At 37.1% G+C, this 24,717-nt stretch overlaps 1 protein-coding gene across 5 annotated transcripts in view; it reads right to left on the bottom strand.

Moving 5' to 3' along the window:
- LOC126849935 (leucine-rich repeat-containing protein 24-like) overlaps positions 1 to 24,717 on the bottom strand; it is a 186,075-nt gene that overhangs the window by 114,386 nt on the left and 46,972 nt on the right. For all 5 annotated transcript variants that reach the window (XM_050592366.1, XM_050592405.1, XM_050592386.1 and 2 more), the window contains one exon: positions 23,098 to 23,189. The gene's annotated coding sequence lies outside the window, so the exon portion shown is untranslated. The remainder of the gene's footprint in view (positions 1 to 23,097; positions 23,190 to 24,717) is intronic.

Here is a 24,717-nt window from a genome sequence, read left to right as displayed (position 1 = left end):
ATAAAATCCTAGGGATAAAAGAGCCAGATAATCCGACCTTTCCTCCTTCTCCTTATACGTTCCATCGGAGACGCGTTACTCACGGCACATTAATCCCGAGAAACTGAAACCGAACCCCTTTTTGCGCCAAAGTTTTATGACGGGTAAATCGCTGTACCAAAAATTGCACCCATTTTCACGTCACGTCTAAACTTAAATCGTTGTCGCATTTTAACGAGACATATTGTCTGGCTGGCTGATCTATCAATAACCGTAGCTTTCGCATGTAGCAGAATTACATGCGTCCCGATGCCTTGTCTAATGCAGATCGCTGATATGTTTACGATACCGTAAATCGATGTTTACATGTATGGTGCTTGTACTAATCGCTTCAAGCGGTGCTTTCTAATCAATGACTCTTCAAATCTGATAGAAATTTTAATTTAAATAACAAGTACAATTTGTTTTTTTTTTTCTTTTTTTTTTTCCTAATAATTTGCATAACTATATTTGTATTAAGAACTATTAATTAGTGCAATAATGGATCAATATGAGTTAAGATAATTTTCAGAGTAAATTGAAATTCGATATTATCGCCCAATTGAATAGTAATTAAAAATTTGGTAGCAATCGTATGTTGGATTGAATAATTATCGGTAATCGAATGTATTACATGACCAAATTTCGTGGAAACAGATAATAAAATAAAAAAAATAAAATTAAAAATAGCAGAATATAAATTTAAAAGTCAATATGCACGACTCGATAATAAAATCATTACTGCTTTGACGCTTTCAGAATTTTATTTCAGGATTTTTATTTAAAAGAGAGATTTTTTTCAAGCAATTTTATGATCATTAAAAAATGTCGAGATAGATATAATTCGAATAATAAAATATATGAAGTATTCGAAAAATCTCAATGCAAAAATGGAATACGTATTCTAAAAGCGTGTAAAACGAAACACCTGTGCGTGCATAGTGAGAAAATTCTTGAGATTATTGCATTTTACAAGGATTCAAAGGATTCTATTCACAAAGGAATAAAGCGTGTCTGTAATACTATCTGTGATATCAGACGCGACAACGTATTTATCGTTCAATATGTATTGCTTTATTTGCACTATAATATATAAACACGAATTTATCGCGAAGCATAGACAAGTATTTCAAATCAAGTCAAATCAATCCTACACAAATGCTGTATTTCTGTCAAATCTAGTTCATCTAGGGAGGATGATTTTGTGCCATATCGAGCAAATAGTAGCTTATTTCAAACGCGAAAAGCCTCGTTTAATGATTTCGCGCTATATAATCAATTTCGTGATTATACTGTCCAATTATCGAGTAGCTTAGAACTGACCGACAATAGATAGACTTGTAAAGCGGCACGTAAATGTAAAAGCATTCGATAATTCGATATCTAAAAACTTGAAAAAAGTTGAAATTCTTGCATTCTCTCAATTTTAATTAATATTTTCAAGCTTTAATTAATGCAATAAAAAAGAAATTAAAAAATGTATGTTATGTGACTCAACATTGATTTGATAAAAAAAATATATATAAGAAAAATATAATAATAGAATATAAAATAATATTATATATATATAATCAAACTTTTAAATAAAAAAATCATATACAGTTAAACACACATACACAAGAGAAATTATAAAAGCATATATTAACATACTGTATTTATAAATCATGATAAAAACGAAAATAAAATCATGAAAAACATTTTAAACCGATATGTTTTTTAAAGAGATTCGTGCAACCATAATTTAACGAGTCCAGCATGCAGACTCGGATATAAATTCTTAAGAGAATCAGCTCGATTAAGAATAAATTCTGACGCGGTAGATCGTCGTCCCGCCGTCTCTACGCTCCATAAACATGGAATCGCTCGATTTTAAATGAAGCACTCAGCCGGGATTTCCTCGATCGAGGTAATAGCCCTCCTGCTTTACTCTTCTTCCACCGAATTTAACGCAAACCCCATTGTCCCTTCGGCCGCATCGTAAAATGCTAATTTGTGGCAACCGGCGCTTGAATGGATGGGATAGATAAGGGGGAGGGAGGGAGGGAGACGAAAAGTGGGCGAACAAGTGACAATCGTTAGAATCGCAATCGAGGAAATTCTCGAAAAGGCTATCGATCCATCGTTTTCCATGTTCGTTGCGTGTACGTACGCGCGTGTGAGTATACGCATGTGTACAAATCACGTGTCCGTGCGGCACATGTGCAAGGGGGAGGGGCGGGGGAGGAGGAGGAGGTGCTCTCGTGCGACCGCTACCATGGCGGATTGCTGGTCGACTATACCATGTTCCGAACAACACTGCGAATTGACATTAGATATCAGTGAGGCCGGTCACGCACGAACAAGGTGTCTACCTATGGTATCGCCAGCTACGAGTAAATATTAATTGAAGCACGGACCTCTCATTTTGTCTCGTAGTTTGTTGCGTGTGGGAGCCTCTAAAAGCGCTTATTTTCAGCGAAGCTATGTCGTAAAGAAGATAAGCTCGCGCACTCAAACCTGGCATAAATTCAGATATCTCTATCTGAGCTGGTCGTAATCTCAAAACAATTTAATATGATAAATGGCAAAAGTTACGTACTTATTAATATCGCATTCATTTTGTCTGTTACATTTAAAAAATTCGTGCTTCCGTGTCAAAGTAAAATCCATTTAAAGCTGAATGAAAAATTAACTCCTCTATAACTTAATAAAATATTATTAAATAAATATCGATAGTCAAGTTTATAGTCCTTTTTCTGTCCTATAAAGTAATTATCGCCAAACTCGTTAAAAAAGCTCTTATTGATATAAATACGATATTGATGGAGTTACTCTCTCCGCACGATACCATGACTAATTTCATTTGCACGATGTTCAATATAGCGACTCCTATCATTTTTATCTAATTATCGAGTTATTAACTTATCACGTTCCCTTAAGAGAGAAAAGCCTATATGGAGCAGCGAGAATAACGGTGGAAAACGCAACACGATCGAAGAGCGGCATTACAATGATTTTCCGTCGAGACCTGGGTGCCCAATAAAAGAGTTTATCGAGGTATCGCTCGAGAAGATAAAATTGAAAAACCCAGATCCTCTTCCCAGCTGTACCACCGAAATAGCCGTTCAATATCGGCAGTCTACTCTACTTACTTGGCGCGACGTAGTCGGCGGGCGGAAGCTGCGCAGAAGAGAGAGAGAGAGGGAGAGGTGCACCATATTTTACAGCAATCAAAAGTTCACCCATGGAATCTTCCCGATCGTAAACAGCGTAACGACGCTCGGGCCGAAATTTATCGCAGATTAGTTTCGTACCTGTTCGTTTTACGTGTACAATATACAGAGAGCATGTATAAGACGCGAGTACCGTACAAAGAATTATTTTACATATCTTATATCGATCTATAATCGCGCGAGTAGTGAAAAATTTCAAAAACAGAATTCGCTTCGTATAAAACGGGACTTCTGTTTGAGAATAGACCGATCGCCTTATTTTCCGAGAAAAATCTGATAGTGCGCTACGTAAATTTATCACGCTAATAAAGTAATAATAATCCACTCCACTTTTATTCTCCCCATTTTCGGTCTTTTTCTCGAACTCAAACGACCTTTCAACTTTCACGAAATATGAGCGCTTGACAGTTTGCGAATCCCATGGAATGGCCAGAATGTTTTAGAGCGCTGTGAAAATTCTGCCTAGTTCGCGTGTGTAATTAGCGACGAAAAGTTGCTGATAACATGGCGTTATATTGCCTGCTAAATTACGGCATGGAAGACGTAGTAATTCATATCGAAAAATGTGGCGGCGTATTGCGTATGGGATCGGCCACGTGGGTGATACTACCTTCGTGTTGCGCGCGCGTCTCGTAAATATTCATTTAATCTGATCTAATCTGTACGAACATATTCCGCGCCTTGCGTAATTGCCGGCGAAATTGCAAATCGATAACTAAATGGCCGGGCCCTTTGTAACGGCAAGCATTGCGCGACGTATATCTTCGTATATCGAGAGATAACGGGAGAAGTTGGGATGTCAGGGAAGAGGAAAACGACGACGAAACAGAAACGGTCGTAAATGTGACGGGGGAAGACATGTTATCCAAACGGACCGTGATATCCGACATCGGGGACATCCATTACGCTCGAAACCAGACTCGAGCTTTCGCGGATTATCGATTCATGTCGCTCCGTCAATTAGCCATCTTATAGAGCGGAACGCGCGGAATCGACAACTGGATTCAGTTAGGTATATTAATCCATCGACCGGCAAGTGACATTGATATTCCTGGCACATGAGTAATTCGTGCATTCTATAAGTGTTGAGCGATCTGTCCCAGACATATACGACAAACGACGTAACGAGCGTTGAATCGAATTAAAACGTGATGACGCTTCACCTCGCATCCTCATTATCCATTCGCGTCGCGTAACTCGGCTACATGTACGAGGCGGCCAAAGCGCAATAATAATGAATCATCCGTGAAATTATTTTACCCTTTAAATACGATTAATAGCTCGTGTATGCAAATTTCTCACTACATTGAAGGCATGCCGTAGGGATTAAATTGACTTTACTTAACCATGTAAAATCTATTACACAGCGACGAGTTAGGTAAAAACGGCTCACAAATTGAATAGAATCCATTTCACCAACGATTTTCATCGGCATTAGATTTTTTGTCGAGAGATATCGCGAAAATATACATACTCATCTCGGAAAACGGTTGATTCATCTTCTTCCCAAAGCAACTGATGACAGATCTACAGAAAATGTAAGCAAATATATGCAATATGGCATAAGAGGGAAGGGGTATAGATACGCGCGTATCGTGGGAGAGCGCGATACGTGATCCAGAGTGATGAGGGGCTCGGCTTGTTGTGCACAAACGTGGAAGGGAAAATTGGCTCAAATCCACGAATTTCAAACGGGTCGTGCCGAGTCACCGTGAACGCAGATCCCCCTTTCGTGGTCCATTCTCATGTGTGGAATACTCGTCGACTGGACGGGTCTTGTCTCGCGCGCGCGCCGAGCGGAGCAAAGGAAATTGCGGTAGAGATGGAAACCAAAGCAGTGTTCTGAAATTCGCGCAATACCATGCCCCAGCAAAGCATCTAATAACAATACTCGCATCGGGTCGTACGCTTCCGATGTAGACAGTCGGTGAGAACTGGCATGATTTAATGCGTTCGCGCTGTCGTTGTCTCGTCTTGCTTGAGCACGCGCCAAGTAAACGGCAAGTAGTGCGCGCCTCGTGACGAACTCTTGAATTAAATATATGCATGAGTGGTGTCACTTTTACGCCATTCGGAAACGAAGCGAAATATTATGCAGTCGCGCGTAAGCCCTTCGGATTACACGACCTTCTGTTGCCTTTTGTTCAAGCGTTCAGTCACGCGATACTTGTAACATTTGCCTGAGATTTCCATTGAAATTCTCACGAGAATCGAAAGAATATTATTCTCAATAATAATCAGAGATTCGCGAAATAGCCCGATAAAATTCGGTATGAATAATCAATAATGCGTCCGAATATAACAATGATAACGCACACTGCGAGGAGACTAAGTAAACAGAAAATCACCGTTCATACATCTGTTTAAACTATCGTACGTATAGAGTTCGCAGCTCCAAAGGGTGCTTCAAAAATAATACGCTAAAATATTATGCGCCTGGAAGCAATTTTTTTTTTTACCGATAACTATTCGATAACACAAGTCTGTATGCATAACAGCAGAATTTTCCATTTTAAAAATTTCCGTGCAATAGATATAGTAAGCTCGCGGAGAATTTATAATGCGAATGATCGATTAACGGAGTTTGCAGATAATCCACTTACAATAGATATGGATTCCTAAAATAATCGATTTAAATCACTGTTTTAATTTTCGCGTATCCTAACTATTTGACAAAAATTTCATTTCATCAACGAATTATCATAGCAGAAACTTGTCGTGGAAATAATTATTATTTTGATTTTAATTTTATCATACGTGCAGCAGAGTGAATTATGATTTCAAGACGCTCGTATAAATTATACGATATTATTAAATACATGCACGCACATACACACGCATTGTAAAGCTTTCGTGCACATCGGATACGGTAAACTCTGTTCGCAATCTCCCGATAAATTGTTTTAAGTGGATTACCAGCGGCTCTCGGAGAACTTTGCGACGATATTAACGATGGCAGAAGCAGCGAGAGTCACGATAAATCACACAATTGTAGGGTAAAGCTCACGGTAATAAGAAGCAACGCGAAAAATACTGTTTCGGGACTGTCATTGAAGATTTTGATCGCGTGAAACAGTCGATAAGTCATTAGTTTGACGGATAAGCTATATTTAAATATAATGATATTACGTGATAATGTCTAAAGAGAGAGAAATACATTGAGTATGTCAATGTATAGAGACTATATAGTTTTCTTTATTACGTCATCAGTCTTGTATCATAACTATAATACCTTTGTCAGAATATTATTGTTACGAAATTCTCAATCGAGATCGTAACGTCGCTTCGTTATTATTACGGAGCTGGTTGGACGATACGCGTGTATTATTGAGCGGTTCCATCAAAGAAAGAGAGAGAGAGGGAGAGAGAGAGAGAGAGAGAGAATTCGAGAACGTCGATGATAATGCGAGACTTTATATGTTCTCATGAATGTGAACTCGGGTTGGATTCTAGGAATATGCAAGGATGGCATAATAATAATTTCACGCTACGGAATCGTATCGACTAGGTAGGTCCATTTATCAAGCACTGACTTGATCGTAGAGCGCAAACAGATGGTGTTCCGTTTTCAATACAGGCTCGAAGGTCGATTGCTTTTAACCGAACGATATGGCGAACATGCGTGATCGCGTGTATCTGCCCGATTACACCACGTGTCACGTTTTCGAACCCATATAGTAGACAAATGGATATATCGCCGCGGGCACGAGAATGCGCGCTGCACCGCCCTCTCGATAGAAATCTCGTAGTCTTTATTACGGAGAGAAAGAGAGACTACGCTGCGAATGAGAATTTCTTCGGAGAACGAGTCCCTCTTAGAATTCGGAATGATCGCGCACGTTTTCGATAACGTATCGTATATCGAAATAGATAGACCGCGAAGTTACTTTACGTACTACGGAGTTCTAAATATTTCATGGCACACACACTTATATTGGATGTAAAGCTGAAAGTAGCCCGAGTTACACAATAATAGTATTACATTACGTTTGAATTATTGCTGCGTTATAAAAAATTAATGGCAAAAAGAAGTTGACTGTTGATCTTAAACAATAAAATTAACATGTTGAATGGATATGATCTAATAGAAGCAAAACATGTGAAAAATTTTTCATGAACTTAGTCTATATTTATTTTGGAATTAGACTTTATCTCTGACGGCACTACAGTTCACTACAGTTGTGAAATCGACAAAATGCATAAGTTATACTGATCTTCTTTAATTAGAATATTTCAAAATGTATGAAGTATTAACGTTAAGCAGTAATGCATATGTATAATATTAAACAGAGATACACACACACACACGAACACTCCTCTGTCTCGTAAAGAGATTATTATTAATAAAATAAACTTTTCGGGCTTCAAATATACATGACGGAAAGCTCTCACGAGCCGGTTTACCACCCATTTCTAATTTCACGTGGACAACGCGGGGGTGTCTGGCATGGAAATGGTAATTTATCCGGCGACCTCGCTCGCGCGCGTTTGTAACATGTTGAAGCGGGCAACCTTGCCGTGTACCTCGTATGCTCGATTAATCATTTAGCTGCCTAATGGCGGCCTTCTGCGAGATTCGGCGCGTACACGAAACGGAATGACACGGCGTATAACATTTCGGTCGAGTACGTCATTCCGTGTAGCAAAGAATTCTCTTTCTCTTTTTTCGCACGCGAGGTAATGTTGCCGAGAGATGTCGAGCGGTTGTTCCGCTTCTGATCGAATTCTTACACAGGGAAAGTGGCCGTGACGACGCGACGACGTTATCGTTACGAGCGACGGTACCGTATAGAGCGATAAAGTCCAAGGTGGAATAGAGATGAACAAGATAGAGAGAGAGAGAGAGAGAGAGAGGATGAAAGAAAAAGAGAGACTCATTGTATCAAGGTGTAGAGGAGGAGGGTAAAAGTAAACGGGATGGACGGGTATTTGAGGGTAGCTCTCCTCGTAGCTGAGGAAAACGATGCCGGAGTTGTTTGCGTGTTGTCGTTACATTTATTGACAGCAGATACGATGATGCGTCAGATCGTTAGGGAGAAACGTTAAATAGACAGTCTTTCATGCTACCTATCTTTCGTTCCGCCTGAAGAGGGAAGATGAGGATGGCAAGAGAACAGGATAAAGGGAAATGTGAGATGGATAGAAAAGAGAGGAGGGGGATGGGGTTTATGCGGCGCTGATAAGGGATGAAAAATGGAGAGTCATGGGGTCCTGATTAGAATCGAGAATATGAATCGGTCCTTTCGATCGTCAATATTCATGGATGCGACAGCGTTCGAGGGAGAATTCTCGGTTAAATGAAGAAATAAAATGATCGAGGAAACAATCCAGCTTTCAAACAGATGGACGCGCGCTTCCATTCTATCGCAGAACAATTAAAGACACGAAATTCACAAAAAGATTTACAGAATGGACAGAAATAATCGATAACTGATAATTAAAAGTGATAAGATGGAAAATATGTACTTTGGTTACATAGAATAATGTGTGTCAACGAGAAGAAAAATTAATCATTGCTGAATTATAATGTTAAACGAATGATCGATGCAAGCAACTGTTATTTACCAAGTGACAATATTTTTTTCGTACGCTGTAATAAGCATTTTCACAAGTAATAATAAGTGATTCACAATAATCCGACAAGCTATAGCAAATCGATACCGGTAGAAAAGAGCAGGAAATTTATACAAACTATTTTGCACGCATGCTGGCGACAGACCAAATGTTGAATATCGCCGGGAATCAATTAACGCTCCACAATCAACTGCTTGTACTGCAACACGTTCAATCCAACGGGCTGCTTTTAACGTGTTTCTCATGCAGAAAATTTGTTTCAATTTATTTACACTTACAATGTTCACAAACACGATGATCCTAATTTTACACACGTTTGCGAACCTTTCGATGTGATGCATTCAAGGCAAACGAGCGTAACGATCGCAGTTTGCCTCTTCACCATCAGTTATATAGGCGCTTGCTCTACTGTATCTCTGGTGATATTGCCATTGGATACCATTCAATACTGTTATCGAATGTACTGTTTACGAGACATTTAACGGTGTTTTTGATGCAAACGGTAAAACTAGATAACGCACAAGCGCTTTGTATCCTCTAAAAGTTATTAAATGTTAAATAACCAATAGTCGTAAAAGAAGCTAGCTTATTAATAAACAAACATAATTGATATTAATCATAGGTTTGAATTCTTTTTCTTTCTTCTTCCTCTACATTACATGAATAATTTTTAAAAATGACTAAAGTGAAAATTACAAGCCTGAATTGAAACTGGACATTTTCGAAATATCAGAAAAGATTTCCGTTATCGCGAGAAATTATGTCTCATTGTTAAAGGCTTTGTGACGATTCCCGACGCGAATACCTATTATAGCGCACCCAAGTTACGCTTTTTGTTACTCTGTATTTCACGCTAAAATTCAAGGAAATTACGGTTAGCGTGGTAATGAATTATTGTACGTCGGAAGCGCTATTGTAAGACCAAAACTTGGAAATTGTAAAGTTGAAGATTGTAGGACATAGTCTCTGCTTACTTAGAATAATATATGTCAGTTATAAATAAATGAAAGGAGTAAACAATATGTGTGTGTGTGTGTGAATCACAAGAAACAAGATGTATCTCTTGTAATTTAATTTAAAATCCATTTTTCATTTCGCAAATACATATAATAAAAATTATTACATTATAATAATTAATTATATTATAATTATTTCACGTTAAAATAATATAACTTTGTTGGATAAATATACTGAAATATTCAAAAAAGCAATTTTGACGCGCAAAATAGAAAACGCATACCAATCATAATTATGTTTTTTATTGTTTTATGTCAAAAATGTTATAACGAATAAATTGCAACAATATATATCAAGTATCTTTTCATTCAAGAGCTTTAAAAATAAAGATTGCCCTGTTAACACATTAATTTTCATCAAATAGAGAATTCTCCTTAGTCAGAAGCACAAATACACACACGGGAAGAAAATTGCCTTCAACTCGTCTGTGATTTCCTAGCGGGGTCGCATAAAATATTACACGGTAGATATACCGCAAGATTCTTCGTATCTACGACCTCGAAGATGCAATGTCAGATTGAATGCGCCCCTAACTTTCCGGCAGGTAAAGCACAACAGACACGAATCATTAACGATGCATGTGGAGATTTCTCGTGGGATCCAATATGTCTTTCGTATTATTTCATGCTCGCGACACGCTCTCGTATATATCATTGCAAGTGTTAATCGTCGATCTGTATATAGAATATTTAACGCGAACGCGAAAAACGCTCGGGACTTTGAATTCATTCATTCTTTCGCCCCGAGCCCCTACATAATGGCGAGAAAAAAGAAAGAGGTGAGAAGGATAGGGACGATTTACCGATCTACTGCCAAAGGGTTTATTTCACTGCGCTGAATCTACCGCGGCCGAGTTTAATTGTATCGGCCACGATGGTGGAAAGCCGAAGGAACGTTCAAAGCTTACTAAGTGCACTGATATTTTTCAGCGCCAAAGTTCATTTTCAGGTGGATCACGTGCTCGCACGGGACCGGTACGTGAGCGTAAGAAAGGAAAATCTGGGAGTAGATAGGGGCGTCTAAAGCGGCGTAAAATTCGGCGCGATTGTATATCAGACACGCGAGCCAATTAAAACGCTCTCGAATATGACGCAGCTGTGAATAAGCGCCGGCGCTGCCGGTATAAATCATCTCGTACCTATGTGTACCTACACGCAATGTCGCGCGCGTTTTTCATCGATAATCTTGGCATTCGTGCATTTCATTAAATGTATAATTTAACGGGTGAAGTGAACGAGACTGCGCTGTTTTTAATGAAAAAATTTGAAAACTCGCAACACGCGGAATCTGGCATCTGAGTGCGCGAGAAACCTCTGCTACACGGACATAATTGCAACGGCTGCAGTCGGATACATGAAAAGTAGTCGGTGCGTAAGAATTAAAATGGTATTTTACACCATGACGTGACGGTGGTAATTTGCATTGTAATGTAAGTCAATTATCGCGTGCTCCGTAACTCACGAACGTGTACACGCTACTGATCTCGGCTTTGTACACGAGTCTCTCTCCTTGTGGGATTACTAGAAATGCATAGAAGCATTGTCTCCGTCCCCTTCCGTTCGAAATGTTACATTCAAAGGGAATATAGGTGATTAGGGTACAAAGCTACGCAAGATGTGCGTAAGTAAAATTATCGAAATTACAAAATACACAAAAATAATGAGATGTGTGCGTTATAAAGTTTTCTGTTAACGCTTTCTTTTTTACATTAAAAAAAAATTTATATTAATTTAAATCAGATCAAAGAATGTAGAAATAATGTAGGAATATTTAATAAAATAATGAGACATTTATCTCTGCAGCTGTTTCTCTGCGGATTTTGAAATATTTCAGAAACCGAAATATAGTTAATAATAAAAAAAAAAAAAAATTCAATATAAATGGCGTTCCATACTTTATTCGCATTATTGCTTTAACATTGTTATTCATTTAATAGAACATATTTAGTTTATTGACGTTATTTTTTGATCAATCTGAAAGCTAAAATTACTATATAATTTGCGTGAAATTAAAAAAAAAAAACCCTCTCTATTTCACGTATTTTATATATTTTAATACTTCGGATAATAAATAAAATAATCTATTTGGTGTGATTTTGCTTAAATATTCAGCACAATTAACTGTAATAATTCGAAGGGATTACTGTGTTCTCGCGTCGCAGAAGCAGCTATAAATAATAGTAGCCGTTAACATCGCTATCCGCTTTAAAATTCAAGACAACGGTATTAATCTCACGGCTTTTGTAAACTCTTTCTTCCAATTCATTAAAACTTCGACGTCCAATATGCTGAACAAGTAAAGGGAGAGGGGAAGAAAATTACGGTCCTACTGGCACACCACGGAAAGGGATGCATAACTCGCAGTTCCGAACTCGCTCGCAGCATCACCCTATAAACGAGCGACTCGCTGAGAGAAACGGGCTGGCGTTTTATAATTAAGAAGGAATTTTAGATATAATCCAACAGATATCTATAATGCTTCTCTTCTCTCCCTTTCTTCTGTATTTTTTAGGTTTAAAACAATTTATCGAAACGAGTAATACTTGGCGCGCGCAGCCATATGGTAATTAACGATCGATAAGTACAGTAGTATATATAGTATTATAGCACCGACCCCTTTTTATTGGCGATTCATTACGATTCCGCATACTTTCCGTTTATCTTTCATGAATGTCTGCATTAAGTTCTTTCATTTTCCCTATGTCGATGAAAACGATGGTATATTAAATTACTTAAAATGTATGATATTACACATTCTAAATGTAACGAATTACAATTAACATATCGAATTTGCTACTAAATGATCCTCTTTAACTAGGCACAATAAATAAAAAACTGATACATGACAGAACACATTCGTTTCTATTCTAGTTGCAAAATTTATCTAATACTTTATTTCCAACGTGAATCTAATTTTCTTAATATATTCGTTCTTTTATGCGAAAAGAATGAGAATCTTGTGGGAATTTTCATAAATATTTTAGGGCAGAGAGTAATTAAGGATTAAGAGAGAAACTTTTATGGTTAAGACTGCACGATATTTTCCGTCAACGGACAGTTCCGGCAAAATGACAAATGATGAGAGGGGAGACCTGGCAGAGCCTAGCGCGAGTTTATAGGATTAAAAGAAAACGAGTGTGAATGAAAATCGAAATCGCGCTCCAATGTGTATATCGCGTGGTAGCTCTTTCTACACATTTTTAATCTGCGCTGTCGTACCTGTACGTATGTTTGTAAGGTTTGCAGCTGAAATGTCCTAGAAAAACGGAAGCGCGGAGGAAGAGGAGGTGACGAAGATAAAGAGCGGCGTACAGTGGCGTGCGGAAGGACAATTATTACGAAGTCGTGCGTAATAAACGACAATCATCCAATCCAGAAATAGCACATTTATCACGCTCATGCGAGTCTCTCGAGTCTCGACGGCTGGGTAACGACTCAACGTTTTCCGACTATTTCCGTTGCGCAGACTCGACAGCCTGTACGATTCTTCCAACGCCGAGTCACGAGTGGCGCATGTTTTTGTTCGAAAGTCGGTTTCAACGACCTCACAAACAGAATATAAACAAACAAAAATTTTCGCAAACGCGATTAAACGTACGAACGTACAGTCCATAACGATATCTGAGATATTGTTTATTTCTTCTTTTGCAAAAAAAAATATTTAAACTCCAGAGATACATATAAAAAGCTACTAATCTAAAAATTGCAAAAATTGTCAACTAGATAATTATTTTACATAATATCTCTTAAATAAACTCACTAAAAAAAAGTTGCAAAAATGATCCTACTTGACAGATAAAAATTTATCTCTCTATCTTTAGGACCTTTTTAGTGATGAATGTTCTCACCAATATCGTGGTCTCCGTTTCTTTACTTGAAAGAGATAGTTCAGCACTCTAGCCTAAACGACGATAAAGGTATATGTAACCTTAGCGCATTGGTGATTCGGACGAGCGATATGGAAAGCAGAGACGAGGACGAGCGGGCGATGGAGCTGTATAGCTGACGAAGATCCGCTATATAAGTACCGAACGATCAGCCGCAGATGCGCCCCAACTGTCACGTTCAGGAAAAATATTTCTCAGTTTCCTCTATGGTCGCTCTCGAGAGTACCGCTCTTCGTGTGTGCGTGCGTGCGCATATGTGTGATAGTCGAATTCGCGTTTACGTGTGTCTAAAGTATATGAAGTAGATATTACGGTAGTTGCTCCGAGAAGAGAAGCCTTTCGGATACATTACTTTGAGACATCCTTTCGCGGCGAAAGAGCCGTGGTGGAAATCAGCAAGTCGCCGAACTTCTTCACCGAGTACAGTTGCAACAAAGGGATTTACAGTTGACTCGATACTCGCGATGTTGTTGCTTGTGACCTTCCTCTCTTAGCCGCTCGTGCCGAATTGTTTCTCTTCGCGCATTCACTTCATTAAATACTTTTCTGTTCAGAGAACATCGAACTACTTTGCTGGTCGAGATTACTTCCTCGCGGAAACCAATTTGCACTGATACTGAGAGAAAGGAATTCTCCGCCGAAACGGAGATGGGCTATTGTACTTATGCAAAAACTATTATCGCGCGAGGAACATCATGTCGGCGCGATGAGTATCATGAGAGGATACTTGGAAAAGTCATTACGCAGCTTTATCTAACAGAATCTGTAACGATGGCTAATATTTGCAGATCGTACATGAATATAATAAACGAATATTTTTACGCGGCAAATATTGAAACTATTATTTAATTCAGTCATTATTCGTTTTCTGATCAAAAGTAAATATGTCGTAATATTAATTCAAGAATTTTTAAAATTTTCGTAATTTTTACAATCTAGATTACGTAATGTTGTGTGATGAAAATGTTTTGTGATTATATATTGAAGATTATTACAAGATTAGATCAACATTGGGACTTAATCAATTTTATTTTCATCATAGTCGAATGTGCAGTGCGCAATCACAATACAATGTCCACAACTCCAATGTAGATTGATAGAAATTAATAGGAACGTTAGTGCACAAAGCACGCTGTTATCGCGTTATAACCGTATAAATTATATTGGTCAATACATGTTTTTATTGTCTGCGATCACCATTCTAGTGTACACGCTCATTGCGCTCTAAATTATTTACGCTTACGTGCCTATTATTTATTACCGCTCATCGTATTATTCTATTGTATCCGCGAGCGCGGGTTAATGTTCATAGACACGCGACGAATGATGAATTATTACAACACCTCATAAATGTTAAAGATAGGCGAACTTACAACGTTGTAATTGGAACAACCTCGTGCATGCGAAATTCGCGTCGCGAATAAACGACGATAAATCTTGTTGCGTCGACATTATTTTCTAAACGACAGTCTCTCCAGCATTGAAGAGGCTCATCCTTACTTAATTGCGCATATTATTTTAACAGAACGCCACTAATTACCTGAATATGAAGTTATTACTTGAACGAGGCTGCGCGTACGAAACTGATGTGAGTTTAAATAGCAGTATAGTTGTTTAACAAAGAGAGAGATAGATAGAGAGAGAGAGAGAGAGAGAGAGAGAGAGAGCGCAATTGGAATCATTAATATTCGTAATGTCAAATAATTGCACTTTTTCTTTTGCTTCTCTTTACGATTAAAACACAAACGACATATCTCACTTTCGCGATCGCGCGAAAAATTTCTTTCTTGCAATAAATTCAATATCGGAATTGTGTCACACCGGTTGGAGAAATATACAATTAAATTGGTAAGCGTTATTTCATACATAGTGGATTTTGAATATATGAATATGCATATCGTTGCAATATATCGATCGAAATTACAATATTTATGTGCCTTGGAACTTCATTCTTTGTCTTGACACTTCGAAATTTGGCACATTGAATAATACTGAAATTCGACCCGCGCTGCCTACTAAATCTCTAACGAAGATCCCAAGCGACACGGGGGAAATTTACGACAGGCGTCAGGGAAACGAAAGACAGGCATCCTCGAAACTTGAGTAAAATTCTATCCATCCGTAAGTCGCTTCTCAAATATTCTTGATACCTATATTTTATTGCAATTTCCGTAACGCTTGCTATATATATTACGGAGATCACCATAAAATATCGAAGTTATGATATATATATGAGCTGTTTTTATTCGAAAAGGAACAAATATCCAATTTAGAAAATCTCATTAATTCGATATTCTTCATCTTAATTTTGTTTCAATATTTCTCCATTTTATGTTGCTTCAAAAATAAATGTATTATCTCGAACGTGCTTATTCTTTCACATGCATGTAAAATTAGTTAATCAGCAATTGCCACTACGATAATGAACGTGTAATAAAAAGTTGTTTTAATAAGAAACATAATTGTGTGTTTTATTTTCTAGATGCTAGCTATCTCTTCAATTAGTTTGACAGTAGAAACACAAAGAACAATTTTGCATAATAGCGAGCGAAAAAACACTTTTATCCGAATAATATCGCTGCAAAATGTTCTATTTTAGTCGGTCGCCATGTAAATCTCGCCTGGTAAAATTTATATTTTTAAGATAAATTTAATACGTAAAATAGAAAGTTCTTTTGGAATAAATTAAATTTTAATATTGAAATAAAACCTCTTTTTCTAGTAAATTGTATATACACTTAAGTCAAAGAATACATCAACGCGATATGGATCTTGATAATATCTTATAAAAATTATAAAAAAAATTAAAAAAACTGAAGAGTAGTAAAATACTCCTTTATTAATTTCGTTTTTCTTGCATGCATAAGCATAAAAGAAGCGCTAGCGAAACTAACGCGTAAAGTTGTCAAAAATGACTTATTAACATTTTTTATTCGCTGTAGACGAGAACAATACGTCAGACGTAAAAGGGAGAGAGAGAAAAAAATCTACTTGATATAGATATTCGGCGTATAGTCATTTACAAAGAGCATCATCTCATATTACTGGTTACAAAAATTGCCATCAATATGCAGAGTCAATTTCGCAGACGACACGTTATCCCGATGGATTTGATAATAAGATGTATAGATGACGATAAAGTTTCAAGAAATAAGTCGTTATGTCAAATGATAAGCAGCGGTTTATGTAGGGATAAAATAACAGACGATAGAGAAAAAAAAACGCGATTGATCGATATTCTCGGAAGGTAACAATAACCGCACACATTATATGAGCCGGGGATTCGATGTCTATAACAGAGAACTTAAAGATACAAGTTTCGGTCAAGTTACACGATAGATTGTTTTGACTGAATTATTTAAGAATACGATATCAAAAATTAAAAATTTATAATGGAGATGATAGTTTCTCACGATTATTCTTTGAAAAAAGAAGAATTAAAACTAAGCAGAAATTCTGAAAATATAGAGTGCTAACTTTTCATCTAATCGACGATTCTCTTTTCACAAATATCTTGCAATTTTAATTTTCTACATTCGGTTGAATTAATTCAAGCAAGAGTCTGATATCACATCAAGAAAATGTTTTACGTGAGAGAGAAAACTTATCGTTATTCGTCAATTATTATCGGCCATTAGATAATACACTGCAATTTATGTCACGAAAACAATTTCCTCGAATAGAGAAATCGTCCAAGTTAGCTACTCAAAGCATCGCACCAATTCGTATAGATCGTTAAGCAAAATGGAGGCAATTAAATAAAATGGTTACGTTCGAAAATGCTCGCCGTTGTTTCCTCGACTTCCATTATCTTGCGCGAAAGTCGATACACGAATTAGGATAAAATACACAGGTATTTTTATCAAGCACCCGTTGAAAACGCTAAGAGCAACTGTCTGATGAGAAAAGAAGCCTGATATTTAAGAATCACACATTTCACATTAAAGTCTGAATTCTTGTCATTAAACAATGTTGCGTCAATTTTAGAGATCGTTATAGCGAAAATATGACCTACAAAGAATGAAAATTGCAACAATTTGTTAAATGAGAATGCATGTTGAAAATAATATTTTTAATGATACTTGAGATTGAAATTTTAAATCATATCACATATTTACTACGATTCTGCTGTCAGTATTTACGCTTTCATATTGGATGCACGTATTTCGGTATACATTTTGAAATCATTAACGCCAGTTCATCATGCATGTATGTGAGAATGCGAGTGTAAATGTATATATGTAACAAGGCAGGAAAGTTTGTTCTCTTGCAAGGCGAGCAAATAATTTTTTGAACCTTTCATCTTTTCTTTTAGCGTAGTGCCGGCGTATCATTCCACGAAGATTAATGTGTGTCGCACGCTTGCGCATAAGAGCGACTCACTATAATCTCCGCGAAGGAAAAAGAATCACGTTAGCCGGATTTCGCTCGTGTTCCCAGAGATAACGCGATTTTTTCGTCGGATGTGCGAATCATAAACTTGCAGCAACGGCCGCGAGCCAGGAAAAAAAGATGTAAAAGAAAAAAAGGAAAACGAAAAAGCGAGAAAAAAATATATACGACCGCAAACAAGGGGCAGCGTCAGTAACAGACAACGCTACTTAGGCATGACGCAAAAGGGTGAATATCAGGCCGTAAAGGAAATTTACATAGACTCTAGTAAAGTACCGCGAACTTCCGCATCGGGGAGAAACTTCGAGTCCGATATCTCGAGCGTATCAAGGATCGCGATGGAGGGAAGGAGCGGAAATACGAGAGATAAAGAGACAGGGGAGACAAGAGAGCGGTGCGAAGAAGTGACTGTCGAGAGATGGAGCGAACGATGGTGTAATAAGGATCGTCACCGAGAATTTCCAATATCACCGTTCCGCAGTTATTGACGGACCGTAAACTCGCCGAATGATAATCTAAAATCGTGCGGAAAATGAGGATGCGTACGATCAATGACTCGCGGCGCGGCGCGACGTGGCGGCGGCGCCGGCGGTCGCCGATAGCGACCGGGCCCGGAGAATATACGTGCAATTATACGGTACTGCTGCGCCGCCGTCACGGCCGTTTTCACCGATGAGTGATAAATCGCATCCTCCGCGCGTCCGCGAACAGCGTTTCCTCTGTTAACGCCGTTCCCGTCCATGAATTCGAACAGAAATTATATCTGGAAACGCAGCACCGACTTGCCATTCATTAATCGTTGTCGATCCAGTCATATTATATACCGCGATCGCGCTCTGATTATTATACAACGTTATCGGGATAACTGTATTCGCGCTCGAAATACGCAAATGAGATTACCACGAATAAATAATGAAAGAAAAGCAATTGTCGACGAATATCAAATATATTCGAGCGATGTATTTGAAGTTCTCCAAGGAAAAAAAAAAACTATTTCACATATGTAGCGTGATAAAACTCGATTTTGTTAATATTACGTGTATTTTGTAAATATTATGTAAAATAATAAATTTAATGATTAAATAATTATGATACCATAAAATAGTAAAATTATTTTTTTACTTATTTTTCTAATAACTGCGATTAGTGCCGGTCTCTCTTTCTCGTCATAAGAATTTCTCAACCTTAATCTTACTCGATTAATAGATCGATAAAGAATCGATTTTGTAAAAATCAACAAATAGGTTTAAAGAGCAAATGTGCGTAAATGAAGAATACAAAGGCTCAGAACTTCCTCTAATGCTACAATAAAACTGAAATGTCGACAATAAAATGGGGAAAGTATAAAGCAAGATTCTCTAATGCGTGCCTCGAGTGTCGCGCGGCAAAATGAAAACCACCGTAACTTCAATGGGAAAACTAGCGCGTGACATGAGAATTACATTAAAAACTCGCGTGATCTTATGCACGAAGGTTAACTGCATCAACCTTCGTCCGCGTGCGCGCGGTAACGTTGGGAATACAGTGTCTCATTAAAGCGGGTCGGACACAAAGGCTTGGCTCTTGCGAGCACCAAAACTCAATAAACTATTTTTTTTTCTTTTTTTTTTTTTAATTCGTGCCGAGGAAAATCTGTTTCTGAGGACGCAAAGTTTCGTAAAGTTGCACATACGCAGCTGAATTCCAAGTATTACATCGAGGACGCGAATTAATTAAAACTTTTGAGACGATGCACTTTGTATTAATATCACTCGTACGAGGCCACGCGAGGCCCTGCAAAAAGTATAGTGAAATGAAGGCGCGCCTTCTGAGAAACGACGGAAAGTAGCATCCTGGACGATGCGGTGACGCAGTGCGCGGCGTCTTCGGATAAAAAATAGTGGCATAAATCCCGTAGGAAATCGATCTCGCGTCGTTCTTCTTCTCCAGGTTCTCTTCTCTGGAACCCTTTTCCCGCCTTGACACACGCAAGATTTACTCGCGGCCAGGAACCAATTTCACCTCTCCATCCGTCATATATCCACCTGATTAGGCGATTTGTTGCAGCCGGATTCTCCGGGGGAACACCATCTCAACGACTCTTTCTCTAGAGTTGGCACCGAGAAGTCTGCGCATTCGTAATCGATGTCTATTATTCAGTAGACTTGTCGAAATTTCTCGCGCTTTCTTTCATTTAGAATGATATTTTCGTTTAGATATCAAAGGCAGGATTTTTTTGAGCATCAATGCAATAAGTTTATATATTTATACAATTTATCATGAGGAATTAGAAATGGCAAGCAGCTGTTCACTCACGAAATAGTAAGCATTAGTAATTGACTAAATCGTTTTAATGATGCAAAATTACCTCCAATTAATTTTACAAATTTCTCATAATGATATAACATATGTCAATGCTTGCGCGTTAGTTATATTACTTAAATTATTATACGGCAGTATCACATCGCACATACGATATGTAATCATCAGAGAACACGTATAATATAGCATTACTAGGTTATGCTTACATTAATCAAATATGTCGTGTAATTTTCTCTCTCTCTCTTCTCCCTTTAAGTTTGCATTTAACTTCTTAACGCTGGACAAGTTTGTTAGTTAACTTTGCATCGCAGAACAAAAAATATTTAAGGATGTCTGAGAAAGTAATCAACCAGCTGGCATCAAAGCCCATGGAATACCGGCTACGCATTGAATACCTTTCCAGATCTACTAGAATCGCCTCCTAAATTTTCTCTTCCTAAAGTATCTCTATGACGCAATGTTAATTTCTGTTAATAGAACGAGGTCATGCTAACCTGCGGCATGTGAATCGTTATAAATTACGAAACGCGAATAGTATTGCTAAAAGCAATGAAGCAAATGTCGACATATATATCATTTTTCAATCAACAAAGACGAGACGATCTGTCAGACACGGGCATGCGTCAAGCAAATTAATTATTCGTGCGGACTTAAACCATGCAGATGCAATGTAAAGCCGCCCTTTATCTATCTACTAGAATAGTTTGAGATGTGAATTTGGTTCGCAAATTGCATTACATACGCGGGACATGCCGCGGACCACGATACTAAGAATCTTCCAACCGAGGAACGCGAGAGCATCCGGGCACGGCCGTGCCGATAAAATTCAGACAGCGAGAGCTTCGGGAGCGGCGAATTGCTGCCGCGTCGACGGTATCCGGGAGGACGGGTGAGCCCGGGGACTCGTTCCATCGGTTTCCCTCGTCTCGTCTCGTCTCGTCTCGCGCGTGCGACAGTATACAGCAATCCCAAAATATTCCGGAGTGGTGATATTTTCTGGACATACGCGACCGACAACCAGTCGCGCTCGTACATGCGCCCGGGCAATTTATACCGGCAACCTTTTGAATTCAGCAAACGGCCAACCGGGCGCGGAATTTTAAACAATTTGCCGCGTGACAGTTCCTACAAGGGCCGTAAAATCCGCACGGATTTTCGTATCGCGGAGGGCGAATGAAAGAAGATAAATAGTTACACAAGATATATTTAAATATGTATTCATATACGCGCTACGTATTTATTGTTATAGTGCTAAATATGATAGACATATGATGTATAAAATAAACATCTGTCATTTTATTCTATTTTGACTGCGTATAAAGTTCATAAAATTATCAGGGCGATACGATTAACGTAAGTCATTTTTATCGAATGTCTATCTAATCGAGAACTGCGAGAATATCTTTGCGATATAATCGTCTTTATTAAATTTTAGCAGCAACTCAATTCAACAACAAAATATTAGATGACAAATTGATCGTTACTATAAGTACATAAATCGATTAAAAGTAATTTTATATTCAAATTATTTTTTTTTTTTAATTTGACTGAATTTATTCGAGCAATCGAGCATGATAGATGTTATTAAATAAGCAAAAATAAAGCGGATTAATATAATCGCTGTCCACACCAAAAAATGTGCACGCTAAATTCATATATTTCTCGTTAATTAGCAAACCCAAGAGATATCCCACAGGATTGTAACCAGAGAAATTTCGACTCGAAACAGTTGACACTTTCGGTAGCGCGTGATCAATCGATTCGTTTTGAATGCATCAAACACGAGCGCGATCCGAATCCGTTCAGGCCCGCATTGTTACGAATGCAACACTCGCAATATGCATTCTTCCGACGCTCCGGAGGGTGTAAAACTGAAAATAGGCGCGAGAATCCGACGCGCGTGCGTTTTTCATAGTACCGCGTACAGTTCGGCGAAATGTCATCTCGAGAACAAAATCCGATTAAATCTGATATATCGAGGCACAGCCAAATAAACGCGCGTATAGATAAATCTTTAGCTTGTATCAATAAAAACTTATACAGTATATTATATTGGCGCGCATACAGCAGTGTGTTACGATTTATTTTATTATTGGCTACAAGGCTGCAAGTGAAATTTTCCGATACATGCAATAGCTTTAAACGTATGCTTGGTCCGCCATTGAGATTTAGCCCGTTTAACTTGTATCGAAAATGTATCATCTTATCCCATATATCATAACGAGAGAACATTTCAAACACGGCGCAAGACCAGCATCTAACCGCCGTATGTGGCAATATCCGTGCTGGTATAGCGATAAGAGTGCTGAATCAAATATATGGAGCAACCGATATGCTGAGTCTTATCGCGAACGACTCATTGATTTATCATGTGTCGAGTACTCGCTCTGTACGATAATAACCGATAACGAACCATAAGATAAATTTCTAGGTAACGGATCGATGATATTAGCTTTCATTTCTGTTGGCACTTCGCAATTTCGACGTGTTATCGTGAGTCAGCCACGGTATAATTACTTCGTCATTATATAATACATGCATCACGTTAATAAAAAATTTTAATCAAAAGTATGTGTGGCAAGTCCGCGTATTCGCATACACAGAAATATAATGCAAGCTTTAGCTCGGAAGTTAATTTAATTCTAGGGAGATATTATTGTAACTATGTATACATATACATATACAAAATATACTTACCAAAGATGAAGGAACACCGGGATGATTAATGCTACCAAGCTATTATAGTCACTTATATATAATATAGTATTATCCCATTTATAGAAAGCAATCTGAAACAAAAAGATATAATCGTGAATGGTTATATTGTTAGTTGCATGAAGCGAGATATGGATACATAATATTTTCAGTACCAATATACCAGATTGTTACGACTATAATATAGTTAAGAAAATACTTGAACAATTCTACCTTCGGATACGATCGATCGAACACATGACTCGGTCACGAAACGCACGCAAAACATATTTTCGCTTTAAATTATGAGAAGTTAACTCTCGCTACGAAATTATTTTTTGTAGCTTTTATGCCGTAATTGAATTGCAAAAAATACAAAAATTTTCATAGTATCCAATGGCCACAATTAACAAAACAAATTATAAATACAAAGTCTAAACATGCGCGCAAATTTATTTAAATGAGCGCAAAAATATCTTTATAAACTTGCAAGTGACAAAACCGAATGTAGCACGCAATAGCAGTGAGCGCAAGATATAATCGTATTATATTTTGTAATTAAATAATGAAACAGCCTACACATAACAACTAATTAATATTTAATAGCGAGATGGATTAAAATACGCTTGTAAATATCGTACATTGTTACGGTAAAGTTATATCCGCGTTGATCTGAAACAAATTAACGCTTCAAGCTGATCGTTTTTATTTTTAAAACTATACAGGGTTTTTCTAAATAAACAAAAACACTCTCATTACTAAAAACACTGTATATACATATAATTCATATTCTCTGCTTTATAATTATTTTATCACGTATTTTATATTTACATATATTAGATATCAAATAAAAATATATGCAATTTTTTAAAAATTAGTTACATACATATTATGTATGTATTATACATATAATACAGACATTTATGTGCGCTAAAAATAGATCAAAACGTACGTTATTATATTTTTAATGTTCAACATCTTTTGATTATTAATGAAGTTTGCGCCCTACTTACCGCGCTTGCTCCTAATTGCCTTTTTATTACTTTTGCTATAATATATATATATATAATTTTTATGTTTAATAATTATAATTATAATTAATTTTAATATATAAAAGTCGTTACTAAAAGTATATTTTATTATCTTTCAATCACTTATATTCATTATATCATATGCTAGAAAGAATTTAATATCGATCTTGACGCTTTGATATTAATAACTTTTTTAAATATAATGTAATTATCTCTCAACAATATTTTATTTTATAAAATAGAAACAAAAATAATTAGGATTAAAATATAAAAACCAAATACTTTGTAAAAATGTAATATAATGCAATAATTTCAGAAATTTTTTTTTAACAGCTTATTAATATTTTTTATTAATTCTTAAAATTGTATATTTATTTTACACTTGTTCCAAACTTTATTTTATGTATTCTAAGAAAGTTGTAAAATTTATACTAGCTATTAAGACATTTCCGCTATTATTCCCCTCTTAGACAAAAGTGAAAGAGACAGAAGACAATAGATACAAATACATTTTTTTAGATAATTCTCCTATTGTCAGTTATGGGATGCAATAAAATTTTACAAGGAACAAAAGTTAATTTTAGGATGTTGG

This window comes from Cataglyphis hispanica, chromosome 1 (assembly GCF_021464435.1).
Source record: "Cataglyphis hispanica isolate Lineage 1 chromosome 1, ULB_Chis1_1.0, whole genome shotgun sequence".
Lineage (NCBI taxonomy): Eukaryota > Metazoa > Arthropoda > Insecta > Hymenoptera > Formicidae > Cataglyphis > Cataglyphis hispanica.
The sequence above is the reverse complement of the archived record's forward strand: the minus strand, read 5'-3'. Positions and strand labels throughout refer to the sequence as shown.